This window comes from Oncorhynchus keta, chromosome 2 (genome assembly GCF_023373465.1).
Source record: "Oncorhynchus keta strain PuntledgeMale-10-30-2019 chromosome 2, Oket_V2, whole genome shotgun sequence".
NCBI classification, from domain to species: domain Eukaryota; kingdom Metazoa; phylum Chordata; class Actinopteri; order Salmoniformes; family Salmonidae; genus Oncorhynchus; species Oncorhynchus keta.
In genome coordinates this window covers 51,164,613-51,179,365 of record NC_068422.1, presented here as the reverse complement: position 1 = coordinate 51,179,365, position 14,753 = coordinate 51,164,613, and the positions used below count along the sequence as shown (strand labels likewise).

The window sequence follows — 14,753 nt, the reverse complement described above, 5'->3', positions numbered from 1 at the left end:
ATTACCTTGTACTTATGCAGATATTACATGCATTCTGTGGTGTATTAGTGTGTTTATAATCTTGATCAAGCAGTTGATAGTGTCCTGTGGAATGTTGTCCCACTTCTCTTCAATGGCTGTGCGAAGTTGTTGGATATTGGCGGGAACTGGAACACTCTGCCGTACATGTCGATCCAGAGCATCCCAAACATGCTCAATGGGTGACATGTCTGGTGAGAACAGTATGCAGGCTATGGAAGGACTGGGACATTTTCAGCTTCCAGGAATTGTGTACAGAGCCTTGCGACATGGGGCCGTGCATTACCATGCTGAAACATGGGGTGATGGCGGTGGATGGCATGACTATGAGCCTCAGGATCTCATCACGATATCTGTGTGCATTCAAATGCAATTGTGTTCGTTGTCTGTAGCTTATGCCTGCCCACACCATAACCCCACTACCACCATGGGTCACTCTGTTCACAATGTTGACATCAGCAAACCGCAGGTTGGACGTACTGCCAAATTCTCTAAAATGTTAAGTTGGAGCCAGCTTAATGGTAGAGAAATTAATATTCAATTCTCTAGCAACAGCTCTGGTGGACATTCCTGCAGTCAGAATGCCAATTGTACACTCCCTCAAAACTTGAGACATGTGTGGCATTCTGTTGTGTGACAAAACTGCATATTTGGGTGGCCTTTTATTGTCCCAAGCACAAGGGGCTTCTTGATATGCCACACCTGTCAGGTGGATGGATTATCTTGGCAAAGGAGAAATGCTCACGAATAGAGATGCAAAAAAAATTGTGCACAAAATTGGAGAACATTTTGGGGATCTTTAATTTCAGCTCATGAAGCATGGGACCAACACTTTACATGTTGCGTTGATATTTTTGTTATGTGTAGTTTGTAACCCAAATGGTTACAGACAGAAGTTAGCACATCAGCAGTACCGATTTAAGACTAGTTTGTGAGGCTTGTGGGGGTCGTAAATAGAAATGGAGAACGCCATTGTGTTCGTGAGAGTCTCATCTTTCCATAGTGGTCATATTATTTTGTAGGCCAAACCGTTCTGACGCTCTCGTTCTCTTGTCACACATAGGACTATTGATAAATTACACATTTGCACATTTAAATCTCCTCCAATGTCTCTAGTCTTTCTAGTGAGGGTGATCAGGCCTCACCAGTAAGTCAGAACAGAGGTCAGAGGTCATTCAACCCCATCAAGTGAGTGTTTGTCTCCCTGTATCTCAGACATTTTTAAAGATATTTCAAATATTTCAAACATTTTGTGTATCAGGTTTACATTTTCAGTACATTTCTTATCAAGAGAAATTACAAGTGTACAACCAAAACTCTCACAATAGAAACCCCAGAAAAATGTAATTTGTTTACCATTTAAGTTGCATCCTTTCCAACCCACTAAAACAAAAATAAATATACCCCACACAATAAATCAGAGTATTAACCACTAACAAATATGAATTAACAGGTGGGTTGTGTGTGGGTGCTGGTGTGTGTGTGGTAAAACTCTCAGGGTAAAAACAAACCAAATGGCCAGGCCTTACCCTTACATCAAGCTGAATAGGCACATTCTAAAGTAGACAATCCCAGAGCCCCTCTCTTGTAATCATTGTTATTTTGATCTGTTGCATTGAAATACAGTTCTGTACAAACTGGTGCTACCCAAACTATAGATTTGATTATTAATAATTGGAAATGGTCAAAAACCTGCCTTATTCAATAATTCATACCTCTGTCCCAAATTTCAATCAATCAGCTTATCATCCAAATTTCAATCAGCTTAACACATCCTTTCCACACTCACAAAACTTTCACATCCACATTCACTTAGTACTATTCCCAAACATGCTCAGTAATCTCCCGTATTACTTCATGTGCATCTTCAATGATTCTCCTGTCGTTACATAGGAAATGCACCATATGCATCTTTCTATACATATAGAATAGCCTCATATTCGGAAATAATACTCTGTTCTTTCATATCTCCATACAGAATCCCTATATAATGTTATAAATCTTTAGTTATTCATGTCCACACCACAGCAACGATCACAACGCAGCAGCCCAAGAGGTACACATATCTTTCATATCGAGGAAATCAGTGTCCGGGGGCTGTTACCCTCTCAAATATTTCAATGTCTTCTCCTGTCAGTGCTCACTACCTGTAGATCGATGGGCGCTGATGGACAGAACCCCAAGATGACGTTATAGATCTGAAAACTCAGCTCACACAGAACTGGTTGGGGTATTCATTATTTTCCTTATATAACTATACTTAGGTATTCATATCCACACAACTCGATGTGCGTATATGCACCATAAGTGACCCGTTTCAGGAAACTAGGCATATGTCATGGGTCACTACTTCACAGGAGAACCGTTTGAACGTAAACTTGTTATTTTTATCAAAATGCGTTTTTTGGCAGAAATGCCTTCTCGAACATGTGAACTTTCATGTGCCTTGATAACAAAGTTGTATGCCATCTGTAAATATGCATACTATTTTTTAATGACGAGCATAATTGGTTAAGCCACAGAAAAAGTGAGCAACCTTCGCGCTATCCATGATTGGCTGAGATGAGTGGGCTGGACATGCCGAGAGATGATTTTGGATTGGTCTGCCATATAGCACGCTTCTGTCTATTTGAACTGGTCAGTATGTGTAGTGTAGGTAATCCTATCTAATGCTGCTTTTTTTAAATGTATTGCATCGTAAAACTTAACAAAAAAAATACTATGCAAGTATCCATTTCAATAGAATGTCACTGCAACAACTGATGAATAACTGATGAATTTACAAACGCTCAACACCGGTTGAATATGTCCAGTAAACGTCTGCAAAAAAATGGGATTAAATTGTTGCCAGGAGCACAGTTACAGTCACCAACGTTCTGGATAACATGAAAACAGGCTAACCATCTCTGCTAGGGCGAGTAAAAGTTTGGGTGGGGGCTAAAGCTTAAGATGATTCTTATGGCATTGCACACGGTCAGTGTGAACCAAAGTGACTTGACACAACAGGTCAAGCAAGTTGTACAAACAAAACGGAAAAGACACAGGATGGGTTGCATTCTGCCGTGAAGTGTTCATCCATGTATATGGGTAAGAGTCTAGCTACAGTTTCAGATGTTATACATTTCTAATTTTGTCAGAAAGTTGTTTTCATTGCAAGTTAAGCTTACTGTTAGCTAGCTAGCTGATGTTAGATGGCTAGCTCACTAGCTAACATTACGTTTATGATCTGTGTGTAGTAATGTTTTCTCAGAATGCCATATCGCATTGCTAATTATAGCCTAATATTAGCTAGCTAACTCGCTAACAATAAACCTATTTGGTTAACTTTAGCTAGCTATGACAATCGGTTTGTATTGCTAGTACTGGATTAGGATTGTGGTTCATTGTTTAGCTAGCATGTCTAAACAAAAGACTCCACTTTACCAGATGATTAGAGGACCCATCAATTTAGCTAGGTGTCACTACTTCCTCCGAAGTCGGCTCCTCTCCTTGTTCGGGCGGCGTTCGGCGATCATCGTCACCGGCTTTCTAGCCATCACCGCTCCATTTTTCATATTTCCATTTGTTTTGTCTTGTTCCATACACACCTGGTTTTCATTCCCTAATCACAAATAAACAACATGTTTTTATTTTTTTATTTACCTCCAACATGACTGGCATTACTTTTATTAATCTCACATCCTTTTTTCTGTTATTTCCCGTTTTACATCTTTGATGCTCTGGAGCCTGGTGTTGTTGTCGCCAAGGAGCGTTCGGGCTCAGTCGGGACCAAGTTTCAGCTGCTTTGCAATGCTGACATCCTTCCTCCCATAGATGACGAAGAGGCTATGGACATCACATGCCCTGCACCAAAGTCAAGAGTAGGACCAAAACAGGCTCTCTGAATATAGATTATCTTGTTCATGCATGGTGCGGACGGACCAGTTCGTCACTGGGGGTGAGTTCCCAGTCATCAGCACTATCTGCAGTGCCTACTATTCAAATTACTTTCTTCTAACACACACGCTGCTACTATTTTCTTTTTTTTATGCTGCTCAGACACTTTACCCCTGATTGTATGCATATAACTACCTCATCAATCACTGATATCGTTATTGATATTGTTCAAATCAAATCTTATTTGTCACATATACATGGTTAGCAGATGTTAATGCGAGTGTAGCGAAATGCTTGTGCTTCTGGTTACGACAGTGGAGTAATATCTAAGTAATCTAACTCCCCAACAACTACCCAAAATATACACATTTTAAAAGTGGTGAATGAGAACATGTACATATAAATATATGGATGAGCGATGGCCAAGTTGCATAGGCAAGGTGCAATAGATGGTATAAAATATGGTATATACACATGTGATATAAGTAATGTAAGATATGTAAACATTCTTAAAGTGGCATTATTTAAAGTGGCATTGTTTAAAAACTTCCTACGGCTAGGGGTTCCGCTAGCAGCACCCCTCGACAACATTCCACTGAAAAGAAAAAATTAAAAAATATATTTTTTAAACATGTAACTTTCATACATTAACAAGTGCAATACACCAAATGAAAGATACACTTCTTGTTAACCTGTTACTCCTTACCCCCTACTTTTTCGAACATTCTGTTAAAAATCGCGCAACATTTCAGCGCCCTGCTGCTCATGCCAGGAATATAGTATATGCATATGATTAGTATGTGTGGATAGAAAACACTCAGACGTTTATAAAACTGGTTAAATCACGGCTGTGACTATAACAGAACGTGTGTTTCATCGAAAAGCGCAGGAAAATCTGATCACTGAAAATGGAAATATATATCCATCCGCCACTTCAACCCATTGATAAAGGCGAACCACAATAAATGGGGCTGAGGTTGCAATACCTACAGCTTCCACACGATGTCAACAGTCTTGTCATTTGCCTAGGCTTTGTTTCTTGGTCAAACAAAGAAGAGACAAGCCATTTGTTCAGGTCTCCGACCGGATATTTTGGTTGAGATTTACCCGGACATTATTTCCAGACGGACAGCTAAAGAAAATACATCGCCTCGTGATCAATTTGATCGCTTATTAACGTGTACTAATACCTAAAGTTGCATTACAAAAGTATTTCGAAGTGTTTTGTGAAAGTTTATCGTCGACTTTTTTAATTTTAAAAAATGACGTTACGTTATAAGACGCTATTTTTTCCCGTTTATCACACAGTCTTCATAGATCGATATCTAGGCTATATATGGACCGATTTCATCGAAAAAAAGACCCAATAGTGATTATGGGACATCTAGGAGTGCCAACAAAGAAGATGGTCAAAGGTAATGAATGTTTTATATTTTATTTGTGCGGTTTGTGTAGCGACGACTATGCTAATTATTTTGTTTACGTCCCCTGCGGGTCTTTTGGGGTGTTACATGCTATCAGATAATAGCTTCTCATGCTTTCGCCGAAAAGCATTTTAAAAATCTGACTTGTTGCCTGGATTCACAACGAGTGTAGCTTTAATTCAATACCCTGCATGTGTATTTTAATGAACGTTTGAGTTTTAACTAATACTATTAGCATTTAGCGTAGCGCATTTGCATTTCCAGATGTCTAGATGGGACGCCTGCGTTACATCGAAAGCACAACATATGATTATGTTAGGTCAGAGCCAAGTCACAAAAACACACACAGCCATTTTTCCAGCCAAAGGGAGGAGTCACAAAAAGCAGAAATATAGATAAAATAAATCACTAACCTTTGATGATCTTAATCGGATGACACTCATAGGACATTGTTACACAATACATGTATGTTTTGTTCGATAAAGTGCATATTTATATCCAAAAATCTCAGTTTACATTGGCGCGATACGTTCAGTAATGTTTTGCTTCCAAAACATCCGGTGATTTTGTAGAGAGCCACATCAATTTACAGAAATACTCATAATAAACATTGATAAAGAACAACTGTCATTCACAGAATTAAATATATAATTCTCCTTAATGCAACTGCTGTGTCAGATTTCAAAAAAACTTTACGGAAAAAACTATAATCGGAGTACAGCGCTCAGACGACAAATCAAACCAAACAGATATCTGCCGTGTTGAAGTCAACAGAAGTCAGAAATAACATAACTATTTACTTACCTTTGATTATCTTCATCAGAATGCACTCCCAGGAATCCCAGTTCCACAATAAATGTTTGATTTGTTCGATAAAGTTAATATTTTTGTCCAAATACCTCCTTGTTGTTAGCGCGTTCAGCCCAGTAATCCATATTCGTGACGCACGAGCAGACGAAAAGTAAAAAAGTTCCATTACAGTCCGTAGAAACATGTCAATCGAAGTATAGAATCAATCTTTAGGATGTTTTTTTAATCATAAATCTTCAATAATGTTCCAACCTGAGAATTCCTTTGCCTTCAGAAATGCAATGGAACTCAAGCTAACTCTCACGTGAACGCTCATCACGAGTTCATGGCGCTCTGCCAGACCACTGACTCATTGAGCCCTCATTCCCTCCTCCTTCACAGTAGAAGCCTGAAACAAGGTTCTAAAGACTGTTGACATCTAGTGGAAGCCTTAGGAAGTGCAATTTGACCCCATAGACACTGTTTTCAATAGGCCAAGAGTTGAAAAACTACAAACCTCAGATTTCCCACTTCCTGGTTGAATTTTTCTCAGGTTCCTGCCTGCCATATGAGTGCTGTTATACTCACAGACATCATTCAAACAGTTTTAGAAACTTCAGAGTATTTTCTATCCAAATCTACTAACAGTTTACTCTGGGCACACTTTTCATCCAAATGTGAAAATGCTGCCCCCTATCCCAAACAGGTTAACCTCTCTGGCACCAGTGGGATGGTAGCGTCCCACCTGGTCAACAGCCAGTGAAATTGCAGCGCGCTAAAATTGTAAATACACCATTCGGAATATTAAACATTCTTGTAAATACCGTAATTTCTGGACTATTAAGCGCACCTGAATATAAACCGCACCCACTGAATTATTAAAAAATATGTATTTTGTACATACATAAGCCGCACATGTCTATAAGCCGCAGGTGCCTACCGGTACATTGAAACAAATGAACTTTACACAGCCTTTAAACGAAACACGGCTTGTAACAAAAATAAATAGGCTTTAACGGATCACGGCTTGTAACAAAAATTAAACAGTAGCCTACCAAGAAAGTCATTGTTCACTATCTTCCTCCTCCTGTGCACTGAAACCACTGAAGTCATCTCCTTCGGTGTCGGAGTTGAATAGCCTCAGAATTGCTTCATCCGATGTTGGATCGTTTTCATTGTCGCTCTTGTCACTTTCATCCGGAGGCAAATTCCCCGCTGAGCTCATGCTGCCCTCTTCAACAAGCAGCAGTCCAAGCCTTTCGAAACCCGTTGATGATAGTGGATTTTTAACAATGCTCCACGCTGTCAGGACCCACTGGCAGACTTGACCATAAGTGGCTCTTCGCATGCGGTCCGTTTTAGTGAAGGATTTCTCCCCACTTGTCATCCAAGCCTCCCACTGAACACGGAGCACCATCTTAAATGCACGATTTACACTGATGTCGAGTGGCTGCAAATACTTTGTTGTGCCCCCAGGAATCACAGCTGGAATTGAGTTTGTCCTCTTGATGGCTTCTTTCACAAATCTGTTATGTGGGCCCTAATGCTGTCCAACACGAGCAATGCCTTGTTCTTGTGAAAGAATCCTCCCGGTCGCTTGCCGTAACACTCCGTATACCATTCATGCATTAGGCCTTCCGTCATCCATCCTTTCTTGTTGACTTTCATAACAATTCCTCTCTGGAATTTTTCTTTTGGCATCGTTATGCGTTTAAAAATCAACATCGGTGGAAGCTTTTCTCCCGATGCCGTGCAGCTCAGAACACAGGTGAAGTGCGTTTTTTCATGCCCAGTTGTTTTCAGCGTGACGGATGATTCGCTTTTCCTGTTGACAGTCCGAGTGAGAGGCAGGTCAAACGTCAGAGGAACCTCATCCATATTTATGATGTCGTGCGGGCCGATGGAATGCTCCTCTATCTTTGCATCAGTGAATTTGCGGAAGTTTGAAACTTTTTCCTCGTAGTCGGGAGGGAGCTGCTGACACAGACTTGTCCGTACCCTGATGGACAGGCCCTTACGTCTCATAAATCTTAGACACCACGATGGTCCACCTCTAAAATCCTCAAACTTCATTGCGTGGCGATTGTTTTGGCTTTCAGTCGGATCTGCACAGTTGAAACACCTCGGCCGTTTGCTCTCTGTGTGTTGACCCAGTCTTCAAACTCATGTTCTAGTTCGGGCCATCTGCTTTTCTTCCCTCTGAAAGCTTTTGTTGTCTTTTTGCACTGAGTCAGTTATTCACGCTGCTGTTTCCAACGTCTTATCATCGACTCATTAAGGCCAAGCTCCCGTGCTGCAGCTCTATTTCCTTTTCCAACAGCCAGATCGATCGCCTTCAATTTGAAAGCTGCATCATATGCATTTCTCAGTGTCTTTGCCATGATGAGGGTGACAAAATGACTACCGTAATCAGAATGAAGGGAAGTTTGAGCGCGCTCGATTTGCGTCACATTATGTGACGGTGCTCAGTTTTTTGGCGGCATGAATCTTGTGAAAGCGGGAAAAATCCATAAATTAGCCGCGTCATTGTATAAACCGTGGCTTATAGTCCGGAAATTACGGTACATGTGTCTTACATCATTTCAAAGCTCAATATCTTATTAATCCAGCCGCTGTGTCAGATTTTTAAAAGGCTTTACGTCAAAAGCAAACCATGTGATTATCTGAGGAGAGCACCCAGCTAACAAAAATAATACTAGCATTTTCCAACCAAGCATTAGCATCACAAAAGTTAGAAATAAGTGATTTATTGTATTGTTACCTATTCCTCTAGTGGCAATGCCAATTGTCCTAGCTCCACAGTGAATGTTAGTTATGTTTGATAAAATAAATGTTTATAGCCTAACACGAAACATTTGTAAACCGCTTGAGTTGTGATTTCTGTCTCATTCAACTTTGGACAAAACATTTGTGGTGAATACACACACTGAACACGTTTATCCAGTCATGGTTGGTTTCATTGCAATCCTGTTTGTTAGTAACACAATCACACTTGATGGCTCTTTTCTCAGGACGTATTGACCGAAACAAACCGATTTAAAGACACCAATCAATGACCTCATTGCGCACCAATGGTAGGAGCGGTCTATCGTTGCTTGACTTTATTTTGGCCCAATGAACACTGATCATCTTGAAATCTAGCTTGGAAGATAGCCAATGAGCTGAGGTAAACTGCAATATGTAATGGTTATACGTTCGAAGACCAGCCTTTGTCGTAAACTCTGGCGTAAAACAGGTTCATTCGCCATTGAAAATCCTACTTGACGGAGTCAAGAGTGTTGAAGAGCATTTTCAGCAATTTTATATATTTAAATTATGGCGAATAAATCAGGAAAAAGATAAAACAAAGTCTAGATATACAGATGGAACCCAAATTATAGAAGAAATTGATAGGATACTACAATGTTCTCCACAAGACCACAAAATGGTACAAGACATTTGTCTATAATTTCATTGACATTGCTGTGGTGAATGCCTTCATCCTCCAGAAGGAGCTTGCTAGCTACAGCAAGTCCACTGTAGCACCTTCTGTCCCCTCTACCTCTGTCCCTTCTGCTTCAACCAGTGGTGTTCACCTGCCCAGGTTCATCTCTCCAGGCATGAATGTGCCCCAGGGCAAAAAGGGCACAGTAGGGAGACGTCGTTGTGCCCTTTGTCACAGGAAATGCCCCATCACCTGCACCACCTGTTCAGTAAGCCTCTGCTTTACAGCAGAAAGAGACCGCTATGGGCCATGGCACCAGCAGCACAAAGTGTACAGGACCGAAGGTCTTCACAATATTGTAAATAGAAAATGTGTAAATAGTTACCCTTGTTATTTTTTATTTGTTTTTAAAAATATGTTTTATATATATATTTTTTGGTGTGTGTTAGAAGAGCATTTATGTATATTGTATATAGTTCTTTCCTTCAAAATGTATCACTGTACCAATTCGGCCACTTGGGTACATTTGGGTACATTGGTGTGGGACACCTGGGTGACTTCATGCTCAATGTCATGTAGCTCGCTCATTTTTGAAGTTATCTGTCTAAAACTTTGCTCAGCTATTGTTGCCATCTTATGTTCTTCATTCAGCATCCTATCTGTATGTTTGGCTGTTCTTGGTCACTTGAAAGATGATGCAGCAACAATAAAAAACAGAAAATGTATGTTTATTTCCTTGTATTTTCTTCTACCAGATCTATTGTGTTACATTCTCCTACATTTAATTCACATTTCCACAAAACTCAGAGTGTTTCCTTTCAAATGATACCAGGAATATGCATATCCTTGCTGCTGGGCCTGAGCTACAGGCAGTTGGATTTATGTATGTCTTTAGGTGGAAATTGAGAAGAAGGGGGGCTATTATTTAGTTTCAGTTTTCATGTTAGGCCTATGCGTGGGAGGCTAGGAACCAAATATGAGATTACAATGGTTGGAGGCTTGTGATGGAAATGTTTAAGTTTGTGCTTTTCTAATAAGCAATAACCACTAGGCTACCTGGGGCTGGTTAGCTGTAGTCAATGAACAGCATTCTTACATAGGTATACCTCTTGTCCAGATGGGATAGGGCAGTGTACAGTGTGATGGCGATTGCATCGTCTGGTCAAAGGAATTGTGAGGTCAAAGGAATTGTCTGTAGATCCCCGAGACAGGATTGTATCGAGGCACAGATCTGGGAAAGGGTACCAAAAAATGTCTGCAGCATTGAAGGTCCCCAAGAACACAGTGGCCTCCACCATTCGTAAATGGAAGAAGTTTGGAACCACTAAGACTCTTCCTAGAGCTGGCCGCCCGCCAAACTGAGCAATCGGGGGAGAAGAGCCTTGGTCAGGGAGGTGACCAAGCACCCGATGGTCACTCTGACAGAGCTCAAGAGTTCTTCTGTAGAGATGGGAGAACCTTACAGAAAGACAAAACATCTCTGCAGCACTCCACCAATCAGGCCTTTATGGTAGAGTGGCTAGATGGAGGCGACTCATTATGGGGTATTGTGTGTAGATTGAAGGAAAAATACAATTTAATACATTTTAGAATAAAGCTGTAACTTAACAAAATGTGTAAAAAGTCAAGGGGTCTGAATACTTACCGTGGGTACTGTACATTAATTGTCTTATCAGTGTCTATGTAGCCTGTTGGCATCGGCTACTTCTATAGAGAACAGTTCATTGGGACCATCAACTGGAAAGGTTTTTTGCAGCTTGATAAAGGCTTCATCAGCTCTTGTGAAATCCATATTTTGCGTTCCCTTCCATACCCACAGCACTGCTGGAAGGCAGAATTGAGATTTGTTCTCATTTTCCTCCAGCGACTGTGATTGGCAGGTAATCCTTACGTTTCTTTCTCAGTTTTGCAGACAGGTCCTGGACTAATCCAATGGTCTAGCCTTGGATTCTCATCCCCTTTCCCGGTTGTGCCTTCAGAATGTTGACTTTGATCTGATTGTTCCATTGTTTGAAGATTACTCGGTGTGGGTATTTAGCGTTCGATCCTTTTGCGTTATTCCAGATGCTCTGGTTATATTCCCACTTCAAGTTACTCTATCAGTTTGACTACGTAAATGGAAAGATAAATTTTTCCTCGTCTTCTAGTAAGGACAATATTCTCATGTAGTTACGTCTCATTCCGTTTTCTTGCTGATCCAATTTCTCTTCTAAAGTTAGCTTCTTTTTTTTTCAAAAGGCACATTTTGTTGCGTTGTTCGTTCATGCACACACCTTGTTTGTGCGTGTCTGACACGATGGCCTCCACTATCTTTGAGGCAAATCTACTTTTTAAAGGTTCATGATCTTGACACCAAAAACAGGAGCCTGGACATTCTCTATGTTGACGGACTGGTGAGTTTAAATAGGGTAGTAGTGAGATCCAGGGGCACAACTTTGGTTTTAGAAGTGGGGGGGACATAACTCCCATTTTTGAGAGGACCCATTTCCTGAATTTCTACATAATCTAATATGACCCATGGCCTTTCTAGCCATCTTTATTTAGAACAACATAAAGCACAAATGTCCATTCATCAAGCTAGGTAAGAGATCATTATTAAATATGTTTAAGTGATTGATAAGACTGAACTAGATCAATGATAATTCAATAATCAATATTGTGTTACACCTATAACCAATAGCCTAACAAATGAACAACTCTTACAAATAAAGTTAAGACTTTTACCCAAAGGATTGATCTTAAATCCAGCCGGCTGAAACTGAAAACTTCAGCCAGACCGCCCAGCCAGCCTTAGCCACCTGCAAGCCCAACCCCAACCAGTCTAGTCAATAACTCAACTCTCTCCCCAACACATTGTCTCAAGCAAAGCAAAATAAAGGGTTGTATCTGCAGAAATTCACCTCAACTCCATCACAGACTGGTCTTCCCTGGCTTGCCTGACCCCGATGAGACCCCTTTCACCATCTGATCCTTCTCAGATGAGGTATGACAAAGAATTACATTGGTGTACAGTTATACATTATCCATGAATAGAATCAATGTTTAAACAAGTGAAATTACCATTATTCCCAGATCCCAGACTGTAGCTTACCCTCAATTCACTGAGTGTTATAATATACTATATTATAATATACTTTAAAATTGTCCTGAGGTCTGTAGATTGGTCTTCCCTGGCTGTCTGACCCTGCAGACACCTGTCTCCATCTGATCCTGCTAAGATACGATGAGCATAGTGTTGTGTACTGACTGTGCCCCATGACCATACAGCCTGTAGAGCTGTTTATACTGTATCAGTGTGAAAGTAGGGAATCTGACAGGTCAATAACATAACATTGCTATACTGACTAGTAAAAACTGATATTGCACTGAAAAACCTTCAGAATAGTTGATTTAATCATTTTGATTCAGGTCAAGTGCGATTGAGGCAAAAATAATAGCTAAAGTTAGTGAGCTGACTTAAGCTAACTAGTTGGCTCACTATCTCTGCTAGCTAATTATGTTGAAACGAGACAAAACAAAGGCTACAAAACATTTCCATACATACAACAGCTGCCAGATACTGCTACCTGACAGATACTGTAGCTACAGGCTAGCTAGAGCTGAACTGGCTGTGGTAGCTACTAGCTAGATAACTAGCTGCTAGTAGTTCATTCACTTCAGTCAAGAGGGGATGAAACATTACCTAATGTAACATGTCAGTTACACTATTAGCTTAGGTCTAGGAATAAAAATATTTTTCTGTCAAAAAGCATTTACCTTGCCTGCTAGATCAGTCGACTAGAGGTGCCAGTTTCTGCTCTGCTTGTTTTTACAACTCTGAGAAAAAGTACAACAGACAGCAGAAGCTCTACCTTCACACAGCCTGTCCGCATACTCTGCGGTGCTTGTTCGGTCTTAAATCCAGCCGGCTGAAACTGGAAAACTACCCAACCTCTGAGGCGTCCGCATGGTACTAAAGCACACCGGAGCCACGTTTTGTATCACAGTGCGATGATAAAAGTGGGGGGTACGAACATGCAATTTCAGAATGTGGGGGTCATGTCCCCCCCTGTGCCCAGTGAAAGTTGCGCCTCTGGATTCAACTTGAAGTAGTTCTCAAATTTCCCTGTACCCTACTTTTAAATCTTGCTGAGAATAATTTGGGAAATCCTCTTTTCACACTAGACCATTTGTACATATACAATTAAAAGCCACAGTTTAAGGAAAAACTACAGTACTCCTGTTTTATAAATAGGGTGCAGTTTTCTGTGCTCGCCTGAAATGGCTCTTTCCGCAGATGATTAGAACCCGAAGCAAATCGTCGTTCTGTTAATTAGGACTAATAATGTGTCGGTTTATATAATCAGTCACATTTATTCCATAACATCCGAAACAGAACTATGATTGTTTGACTGAATAGTCAGTTAGAGTTTGTGCTTTCCATGGTGAATACAATTACGTTACAAAGATTGTACTCTGAGAAGGTGGAAGCCTGACTTTCCTATGAACCTTCAGGTCCTGGTGCCCACTTCCCACCTCATTTACCTGCGATAGAAAGGCAATTTATGTAGGCCAGGTTTACCCTGATGCCTCAATTAAGGGTTCTTATACTGCACAATAGTGAAACTGAAAACTCTGTAAGAACTTGTGCTTTTTGTCAGCTGTCTTCATATCTCTGCAACAAGATATAACTCAGGTCACTTTGGCAAAACAAAAGACTTGTCTTAAAATTAATCAGTGCAAAGTGATTATTCCATTTCAACCTCTAACCTCTATGCCTACCCTATGGTGTTGCGTTTACTAGGCCTATCTGAAGGGACTAGATAGGTGTCAACAATATGGCTAAAGCGCCACCCTGGAGACATCACTCTTCTTTCAGATCTGTGAACACTTAGGGCAGGGGAAAGGGACTTGGGCAGGTTGAAATGTAACTGGGCCTGATTTCTGAAATGTGGAAATAACACACTCTTAGGTGCTAGGAGCTCTACTAAAACTGATAAGAAATTGTCAATGTGAGAAATTGCCAGAGTTGACCTTGTGTGCCATTCGATATTGGTTCTATTTGTCTTCAAGGTCCAGATGGCTGGTTACCTTAAGGCCACCGTAACCAGCTATTAGATTCAGTGTTTAATGTTCAGCATGATTAACCAGATATTGTGCTAATTAACAGATGAAGTCATTGATTAAGATCTGTTATCGCTGGCAGCATGTAAATTCTAGATTATAAGCTTGATGAATGATAA

At 40.5% G+C, this 14,753-nt stretch overlaps 1 protein-coding gene across 1 annotated transcript in view; it reads right to left on the bottom strand.

Moving 5' to 3' along the window:
- LOC118402328 (palmitoyltransferase ZDHHC16A-like) overlaps window positions 1–14,753 on the bottom strand; it is a 213,449-nt gene that overhangs the window by 103,639 nt on the left and 95,057 nt on the right. The window lies entirely within an intron of this gene.